General features: G+C 42.5%; 1 long non-coding RNA gene and 1 pseudogene across 1 annotated transcript; one reads left to right on the top strand and one right to left on the bottom strand.

Moving 5' to 3' along the window:
• The first annotated feature begins 1,580 nt into the window (after positions 1-1,580).
• On the top strand, positions 1,581-7,235 carry LOC147452599 (uncharacterized). The gene is made up of 3 exons (XR_015188910.1): positions 1,581-2,406; positions 2,514-2,606; positions 6,637-7,235. It is a non-coding gene; the product is annotated as an uncharacterized LOC147452599 (long non-coding RNA).
• LOC147452600 (uncharacterized) lies at positions 2,633-6,624 on the bottom strand (annotated as a pseudogene).
• Positions 7,236-10,508: the final 3,273 nt, after the last annotated feature.

Raw genomic sequence — 10,508 nt, 5'->3', positions numbered from 1 at the left:
AGACCACCCGAACATGCTGAAATAGGGAGCCATGCCCTAGCATAGGTCGCCGCCTGCTGCCACAGATGGCCCCTCAAACTGCCACTTGCAGAAGCCCTCGCAAATGGCATCAAATGGATCCGGCCGCCGATTGTCCTCTCCAAGAGTAGGCAAGAGGGGCGACAGCTCCTCGCCATCCAAAAAGAAAGGGTCTCTAGCATAGGAGGAGCCAAGGCGAGAGAGAAGACACCACCCGACAGAGCATCCCAGATCTACCGTTCTCTGCATCCTCGCACCGCACTCCCCAGCGGCCCATGCCACCTGCCTCGCTCTACCGCAGCGTCCCCTTGCATAATTCTAATAAATTCTATACACACACACACACACATATATTAATTAGTTCTTTTTATTTCACCTTTCATTTCACAACTTCACATGGCTTTACATTTCTTGCATTTTATAGCTTGATTCCAGTCAGTGTTACTGTTCGAGAAAGTCTCTTTTATTAAGCGGCTATTGATCGAGTTTCCTCCTCACAAAGAAGAAAACCGAAAATACTAGCAGAAATTTTGAGATTTGCAAAATTTTTGGACGACGACTTTCTCACATATTTCATCAGTTTTTCTTTTGGTTACCATGGTTTGTAGCTAGCTAGTCTCGATTTTCAATCAGCTCACTAGACTAAGATGAGACAATCCTTTCCCAAACACTGATACCAATTCAATTCAACCTAACAATTTTATCACTTTCTTATTGTTTTTGAAAGCCGTCGTGATCCTTTCACTTTTTTTTAATAGCTCCTCAAACTTCTTAAAAAATTCCTTAGCTTGATTTTATTTTTAGCTATGGTAGTCCTTGGGTGGTTCATCTTCAAATACATTATATTTAGCTTACATGATATCAACAAAAGCATTTTGACAGAACCAAAAGCAATCTCTTAATTAATTCTCTCTTGCCTATGTAGAAGGCATTTGCTAGACCACTTGCCACGTTGGACATGATGTCACAATCAATATGTCCTGGGCAATAAGCTCCTAAACTCCTCATGCTTTCCGAGAGGCACCACATTCGGCTTTTCTATCAACCAAAGCATCGCTAACCACAATATTCTTTCCAAGCTGTTGTTAAAAAAGGCCCATCCCAAAACTCTGATCTCTAGGCATACTTATAGATCAAAATGCCCTTAGAAGCTTGATGTGCTCCTTGAAATGTACCTCATTCGGCATCCAGGATAATAAAAGACTCAAGCACACATTGTCTTGTGAACTTTCCCGCTTCTAGCATACACGTTGACTAGGGTAGAGGAGCCAATATAGAGACGATCAAATTGGGAGCTAAAAAACAGGTTAAAATTGTTGGATGATTTCATATCTGAGGTGTCAGGTAGGATTGCCATATGTTGGTGAACATGTGGAGGTAAGATGATGATTTGGCACTATTCATTAGAGGTTTTTTAAAGCTGTTTTTTATTTTCTTTGTAACTAAATTGGGGGTGAGAAGTGAGCCGGACCCGCCCCTCTCAGATGGTCACTAAATCTCCAAAACGTTTTTGGGCAGGTACCATTATACGGCTATTGCATTTCTTAAAGAACCCTCACCAACTGCCTTTTACGAGCAGTTGCTGACCGAATTATGCACGCTCCTACGAGAAGAAAGCAGCGGCGGCATTCCTTGGTGGCAAACCTGTCGACTCTGCGCCAGCTACACCCCTGGTACTACCGCATCCCTTGCACCATCCTGAGCTTCAACATCCCTTTAGCTTCACCTTGACCGATCAGGTCATCTACCAAGCGGGGTGGATGGACAAGAGCCTCATTGTCATCGTCGATGGTGGGCCAGAATGGTGAGTGAATGGGCAACATGCTGGCCAATTCTTCCTACTAGGCTGGAATGGGATCATCAGGGAATGGTGTGCTTCACATTTGAGTGGGCGCTATCAATTATTACACCCAACCCTTAGCATCATCTTCCAGGCGGAAACATCAGAGGCTTCTCCACTTTGGTTTTCTGCCAGCTTTGTGTCTTCTCCAACCAACAACCCACTTTGGGAGTCTCACACTACATTGCAAATGAAGTTACTGACCATCACTGAAGATTCTTGAGACTTTTTGTAACACATAGTGCAGAAAGAAGGTAAAAACGCAAATGCTCTCTTCTCATAAGGCCTTTTCACAGATCCCATTGTCGCAATAATGGTGCAAATATGCAATTCCTTTCGTGGCATCAAAGGCTGGAGCTTCAGCTTCAGCTGAGAAGTAGGCCTACAATCATGGTGCAAATACGCAAATGCTCTCCATGACACCCCAAAATCATTCATCGATGAAGCTCATGTCGGAGACTTCGGTCTTGCCAAACATGTGGATGCATCGAGGGTTACACAATCAGCTTCAATGGGTTTTGGAAGCTCATATGGCTACATTGCACCTGGTAAGTGAATAACCCTCACAAATTTGCCTAATTTTACACATTTTAGTCTCATTTTTGCATAATTTTCACTTGAGGATAGTCTAATTTGCACTTCTCTGTGCATACAGAGGTAGATGGTAATCAGTTTCGCCGATGCACTCAAAAGAGGAAGATGGTGCAAAACTGACCTCCATGACATGCCTTTGCAATACTGTTTCCAGGTGAGGCTTTGCATTATAGTAGCCTCACTCAGTACTCGTACATGCTAATAGTACATTATACAATATACAACAATATGGCAACTCAAGCTACATGGATTGAGCAGCGATACATGTCTTGGACATTATGTAAATGATTTTTTGATTCATCATAAAAAAGAATAAAACAAGAGAGGAAAGAAGATGTAAACTTTCTTAATTTCATAGTTAGTATATGTGGATAAATTAACCTCCTAAAAGATTACTCAAAATGGAACTTCTTACATGAGGGGTTGTATCGTTTACAATTTGATTTGTTAATGGGATAAAACAAAAAGTAATTCTTGCATACATGTGGGGCTGAAGGAAGACAAAAAACTGAGCCTGTAATGTCATATTGTTGATGAGCTTGCCGAAATCTTCTCCACTTCTCCATGCAGTTCGCTTTGCTAAAGGAGATAAGACAAAAAGGGTTTTTTGCATACATGGGCGTTGAATCAAGACAAAAATTCAGGCTTTACTGACTTCTTTGTTGATGAGCTTGTCAAAATCTTCTCAGCTTCTCCATACGGTGCTTGCGGGAAAAAGCATGATATGGCATATCTATGTGTAGTGGTCTTAGTTGCAAACCCTCTTGGGAACCTTGCTCCCGTAGAATGGAACGCATTCTACCTTGAAATAAGGTCTGTTGTGCTTCCCATTCTTTCCTTGCATGCTTGTCTTGTTGAGCATCCACCCTTCGTTGTCGTGCTACTTCCTTCTCAACAAGCGAGTTGAGTTTTTTCTTCTCCTTTTCCAATATCTTCTCCTCTTTAATCACTTTGGCAACTTCTTCTTTCTTAGCATTCTTTGCTCTCATACTTTCAATGTACTAAGAAGATGTAAAAATAAGGCTATTGGTGTAGTCTATGAATGCTTCTCAATTTTCTTGCCTGACACACACTTCTCTCATTGGTACTTGTAGTATATCAATAATCCAGTTGTGTTCTTCGGAAGCCTTTTGTTGTATGGTTAATGATGGAGGTTGATTCTCATCCCCAAACTCTTTCTGAGGTTGCACTTCTGATGTTGGAGGCATATTTTCTAGTCTACTTTTTTGCACTTCTGGTCTTGCTCTGACTGATAGCTGAGCACCTCCAATGTGTTGGTGAAAGTGTCCCCCCATAAGCTTAGATTGCGGCATATTCTCACCTCCACTTTCATGCGCTTCTGGTCTTGCTCTGGCTGATAGCTAAGCACCTCCAATGTGTTGGTGAAAGTGTCCCCCCATGAGCTCAGATTGCGGCATATTCTCACCTCCACTTCGATGCGCTTCTGGTCTTGCTCTGGCTGATAGTTGAGCCCCTCCAATGTGTTGGTGAAAGTGTCCCTCCATGAGCTCAGATTGCGGCATATTCTCACCTCCACTTCGATGCGCTTCTGGTCTTGCTTTGGCTGATAGCCGAGCACCTCCAATGTGTTGGTGAAAGTGTCTCTCCATGAGCTCAGATTGGGGCATATTCTCACCTCCACTTCGATGCGCTTCTGGTCTTTCTCCAGCCGATAGCTGATCACCTCCAATGTGTCGGTGAAAGTGTCCACCCATGAGCTCAGATTGTGGATCATCCATGCCTCTACTTCGATGCGCTTCTGGTCTTCTCCAGTTTATACCTCAGCACCAGCTTGTAGTAATTGAGTGAAGCTCAGGGAATTGGCTAGCTCCTCTTCTAGAGGCATGGTTGCTCCATCTTCTTCTAGGATTTCATTGCCATGGATTTTAGGGCAAGAATAGTGTTTTCTTCAATGGTTCCTTGCATGGGTGTGCTAGGAACTTGAGATAAGTCATCATCCATTTCTATTGTTCCCTCTTGCATAATGTTGATGTGATTACACGGCATTCTGTCAAACTTTACTGTTGATGCATTAAGTGGCCATATACCTGTTGCACAGAACCCAGCCATGATGTTGGCCGGGGTTAAGGATGAGTTTAGAGCTTTTGAGACAATCGAGGCCAACTCTGACTTGCTGGCATGAGATGAGGCTGTCCTATGCTGCCAAATAGCTCTCTCCTTGCGGAAATGAACCTTCAATGATTTGAAAACAAAAACATCTAGGGGCTACAACTTATGTGAGGTATGTCCTGGTAACGTTATGATATCTATGCCTGCTTCGTGTGCTTTGGCCACAACCTCCAAAGAGACATGACTCCCATGTCCATCAAGAATGAGTAGATGTCTATTTTGTTTACCCATTTGTTGAGAAATAGCATCGTCAAAATGTTGAAGCCAAGCTTGGAAGAGTTCTCCTGTCATCCATGCCTTCCTTTGAACGGCCATTGCTGCCCCATCTTCACAGTGTTGAATGTAATTTCCATTAATCCGACTGCCCTTAAATATGTAATATCCTGGAATAGCACTCCCAGCTGCATTGACACAACATAAAACGGTCATCCACTCGCGAGAATCGCAAGTGATGCCATAGATAGATTTGGTCCCTCTTCTTGCAAGTATCTTCATTCCTTTGTCTCGAGAACCCTGAAACCCAGTCTCATCTGCATTCCAAATATGTGAGGGAGGATAGTGATTTTGATTATACAACTCTTGAAGGTTTTCATGCAATGTTTTGACTATCTCCGGCCAAAATCTAGTTGCTCTTGACTAATCCAAGCTTTCAGAGACTCGAAAGACCAGCTTTGGGTGTCTTCTTCTGAATCCTTCCCACCAACTTCTTTCAGGAATGCCGTTTGTAAACAATGTTTCCTTGGTTTGGCAAATCTCCGCTACTTTTAGCTTCACATCCATGATTGAGACTCCATGCCCGGAATCACACTTCAAAAAGATCCATTGTAGTAATGCTTCCTCCTCTTCCATGGAGAGTACCATTGATGGTCCTTTCTTCTTTTTTTGCATCCTGCCCTCTTCCCAATTGGATATGGCAGCTCTGCTTATGCCGAATTGCATTGAGCATTTGTGTAAGGAGAGCCCATTTTCACGTGCTTGAAGAGCATTCGCCATATCGTGTGTTGTCCACGTTAGGTTGGGACGATTCTTTGGCTTCTTGGGTGTCCTTGCCGTGTCTTCACTTTGCTTCCTGAACTTGTAGGGTGGGGATGGAAATGTTTGCAATGGTGGCTTTTGGGAAAGCCGCTTTGGCTTGGCGTGCAAGAGGAGGACTTCTTTTTGCTACTTTGCTGGGTCTTTTTCCTTTGTTTTTATCAATCTGCCTAGCTGATGAAAAAACATTGGTGGGCTGATTTGCTGAAGCGTTTTGCTTGCTAGCCCTTGTGCTTCTTCCATTGCTTTTTGCCATAGCTAACCTACACATAAAAGAAGTGGTTTGAACTTTGAAGAAAGACGTTGGCAGGCATTAACAAGATCTAGACAAGAAAGAGGACTTCCCATGTCCAACAAAATGACTAATCAAGTTTGCCTTGAAGAAGATGTGACTATTTCTTCATGGAGAACTTTCTCTTTGGGGCAGGTGGAGCGATTGCTTTAGGACTTGGACTCCTCTTTTGGGGTTGTGAGGTAGAATCTACAAGCTTTGGACTAATGAAAGGAGGCTTCTTCGTGGGAATCTTGCATGTAAAGGTAGGCATCACATGAACTTTTCCACAGCAGCAAACACGTCCACCATTCCTACGTAGAAGAAGTGATGTACATAATAAATCAGCAAGTTGGGGATGCCTTTCTATCAAGCAAGTCTTACATTCGCAAGGAGCTACACCAGGATTAAAAATGTGAAATGTCTCCTGTTAGTTATACCTGGAGTGGCCTATGATGGTGCAACTGTAGGTTCGATTTGGCATGAGAAAATCTGGACATTGGATTGAACCCTTTGCTTGGTTTAGGGTGGCTGAATGTTGTATTGAATCGTCTGTTTGATAGTGACTGGCTGAACTTGTGTTCTGTGTTTTATGAAAATCTGGAAGCCTTGAAAGAAATGGGGTGTCACGTTTGATAATGAGAATTTGTTTAGTTAATGAGCTGATCGTGTTTTCTTTCATAAATGTTCTGAACTGAGAGGAGAGTGAAGTGTGTACGAGTACTGAGAATCTCTCTCTTTTTGTGTGCAGGTGGAGAGCCGATTATGAGACGTGCCAGTAGGAAGACTCAACTATTTGCCCTGTTGAGTTTCTAACTACTATTGGAACACACTCATATTATTTTAAGGGTAGTAGTGTCTCAAAAAAGTGTCTCTCTTTTGGGGCCCGCCGGCCACCTTCTGGCCCTCTACCCTACAATGTTCTTAAAATATTATGTGCTTCTCAAAGTGCACCACATTTTTTGGTCATTGCCATACCGAGTATATCTCCACAAGCATAGTAATCTGTTTGAGGGATAATGTTCTGTGTGAGCTTCACCTTGTGGACGCAGAGCATCACAACACCGTGTTGGACTGCCGCTTGTTGAGCTTGATGCTAGAGGAGGTGGTGTGGTGTCATCATTATTATTATCATCCCCTTTGCTGTTGGGACCCTAACCATCATCCTCAGGCTCCTCTTCACACCTCATCAGTCAAATCCTGATTCTTCATATACTCCATGAGTGCTTTATTGACCAGGGGCAGTCATGTATTCTTTTGTCGAGCTTTCTTTTAAACAAAAAGTGTTTTTCAATACTATGCAGTGGTGTATTCTTTTGTTGAGCTTTCCTTAAACAAAAAATGTTTTTCAAGCCTCAAAGATGACCGCTTAAGAACTTTGCAATTGTAGTTTTGTTGAAAATTGTACGAGTCGTGCTTGCCAAATTTTTACAATTGCAGCGAACCGGTGGCTTGTTGAAGGTGTGCCAAATATATGCCAAGATTCCGCTTGCCAAGTTTTGGTACCTTGCCAAAATCTCCCAAACCCGTCGAGGATACAGGGTTAAAAGCCGTGGGCACTTGCCCCTATTCAAAAAGTATCTTTGTCCTAAGGCCAAGGGCCTTTGGCCGCCTTGGTATGAAAAAAACACTCCACAGTGTGGCCAAGGGCAAGAGAGAGAGAGAGAGAGAGTGCAGTGGGTTGCTCCCGGATGTGAGCAGCTGTGTCGAGAACTTTTTCTCTCAGCCTCGCGCACCTGCCAAGCCCACCCGTGCGGTGTTTGGAGTTGGTTGACAACTTGTCTCCCCTCGCCTCAAGAGGCTCTCTTGACACACAAGCCCAAGAAAATATCATTTCTCTCAGCTTGTATAAACAGCTTGGTCAAGATGTAGAGCTTCAAACAACCTCCCAGGATGCAGAGCTATATTGACCACCAGATCAAAGCATTAGGTTTGTAACCTTATTTGTTCAAATCAATCAATATGTCTATCCACACAGATTCTATGTCATCGAAGACCATCAAAACCAACACAAACCATTGTTAGGACAGCCATGGCAAAGGATGTACAATGTTTAGATAGATTGGAAGTCAAATCTGGTACAAATTCAGAATGAAACAGAGAGATAAACGGTCTCATTGATTAAAGTCACAAAAACAGGGACAACAATGGAAAACACTACTTACAAGGGTAAAAAACCCTTGCCTACAAGAACCATGCAATGGACTCCCACAGAATCTTCACAAAAGCCAACATACCAAGTCAAGATGGCATCAGTCCCACCCACAATATCACCGACCAAAAATCCGGCAAAACAAAAGACAAACAATAGAGAGAGATGGTTACCAAAGCAAACACTCAAAACAAAGCAGGTTTGGGTAAGGAAAGATGAAATAGATGCAAAAGAACCACTTAAAATCCATAAACTAGTAAACTCTTCCATACCATCTCACATGCCGATACGGACCACCCCTTTATCTATCACAAAAATATGGGTACCAAAGAAGTTGGTTCAAGCTGAGAAAACACGAGAGTTTATTTGGATTCCAAAGCGCAGCAAGTTGAATAGCTTTACGAGGCTAAATAAACCAACCAAGCACCACTTGGCAAATCAACGACCAACCAAGAAAGTCTGCCATAGACAAAGAGTTATGCCAAGCACGAAAAAATAAGCTTTGCATCTGGATTCCAATGGCAAAAACACCACGCAACCATCAAAACTATAAGTAGGGTAAGGAGCTGCGGAAACACCAAGTATGGCAGACAAAACAGCCCAAACAAGTCATCAACACGGCCGCTCTTGTTGAATTTTTCCAAATGCCTATGAAAGCACAAGTTGCAATACTCCAACAGAGACTATATGGCTCCACCTACCTTGAACCCATAATTGCCAATTCATCTAGGTGGACTCCGACACGGGAGGGGGGATACATGACGGAGCTTAGGAAAAAGGTTTTATATATTACCAGGCACTGTTTTACAATGGTTTAAACCTTGTGCTTTATTGTAATTCGATTTTTCCAAAAATGCTAACTAATGCTTTAAAAGTAAGTAAAAGGGGATCAATTCATGACAGGGCAAAAATAACCCCATACTCTTGTATATACTCCATACACAAAAGCTATTCGTATTTTGTTTCTAAGTATATGGTCAATCTTGGTCAAAAACTGAGAAAAGCACAAAAATTGACCAATTGGCTTAGACACACTGTACATAGCAAAAAGCTTTTCTTAAGCCAAGAAGAATTTACCTAATTTTGGATGGCTTGATTTTGCTAGATTATGGATTTTACCACAATTTTTAAGTACCTTTTAGAAATTTCTTTCGAAAAATATAATGAAAAATCCAAAAAGCAATGGAGAATCTGAAGCCAAACGACAAACTGCCATAATAGAAGGAACTTACGGAAGAATTTTGTAAGCAAATGGAAGACATCAAATTTTGACCTAAATAGACGGTGGCTCGAAAGGTAAACCTGTCGTATCTGGGACATATGAAGTCCAAACGCAGAAATTGAAGAACCGTCAAAAATTTAAGGTATGCATAGGGAATGATGGGATCAAAAAGAAAAACGGGTTTCCTGAAGCACTAGGCACATATACTAACCTAGGGGGATTTTCTAGTCATTTCCACCTAGCGACTTTGTGGAACAGAGCGAATGAGCAAGCATGCACGACCTTCAAAGAGCCCATACTCACATATCAAGCATTCCCATGATGAGCGAAGCTAGCAGTGAGTTCTATACTGCTTATAGAACATGTGCATGCAGGCAGAAAACTGACCCACTCACCAAAAACACAAAAACAGAGTCTAGGCACCGAGTGACATAGAAAATTGAGCTACTGCACAAGGTAGAAAAGTCCAAATGACAGGCACAAGGCATCAAAAGAACCCCAAATCATGGGGATTGCAAAGGTATGACCAAGGTCAGCAGTAGGTCCCAGTGACAACTACCTCGGTAGCTACCACCTGGCACCAAAACAAGAAAAAGGCATACCAACAGGAATTCCACCACCAGAGGATCCTAATGAGGCTATGTTCACCTCAATTGGATGCCTAAAACTTAGCACGAACATCAAAAGTGCCCAGGAACCCAGATATTGCCCTCACGCAGAGTCCAGGTGGCCAAACTACAAGTGCATGACCCCTATAGGATCTCCTTGGCATAGGAAAACCAACCATATGATTTTTGTGCAAATTGGCCTCACTTGACACCGACCGCGGTAGCTGCCACAAGGCCACGACCAGGTAAGTTTTGGCACCATTAGTTTCTACAGGTGAAAGGGGATCCCAATGATACCTCATTTGCTCAAATTGGACCCACAGGGACTTTCACTAAAAGATTTACAAATTTCAGACTCCAACATCCAAAAAATTTGCAAAACTAGGCCAAACTTGTGCAAAAGCCTCGAATTTTTGAATCATAATCTCCACCTAGCCAAAGGGAATCAATCACCATAATAAATAGGGAAAAAAGTAGCCCAAAGTTCAATTTATCATAGAAATTTTATTTTTTCTAAAAACAAGTAGATTGGCCAGCCCATGGGACAAAGTTTACAACCCAAAAGTGCCAAGGAATCAACATCACTTTCTTAGAAGAAATGGATCTCACTAAATGTACTTAAAGGCCGGATAACTGATCAT

This window comes from Adiantum capillus-veneris, chromosome 8, assembly GCF_014529385.1.
Source record: "Adiantum capillus-veneris isolate H3 chromosome 8, ASM1452938v2, whole genome shotgun sequence".
NCBI lineage: Eukaryota > Viridiplantae > Streptophyta > Polypodiopsida > Polypodiales > Pteridaceae > Adiantum > Adiantum capillus-veneris.
The sequence above is the reverse complement of the archived record's forward strand: the minus strand, read 5'-3'. Positions and strand labels throughout refer to the sequence as shown.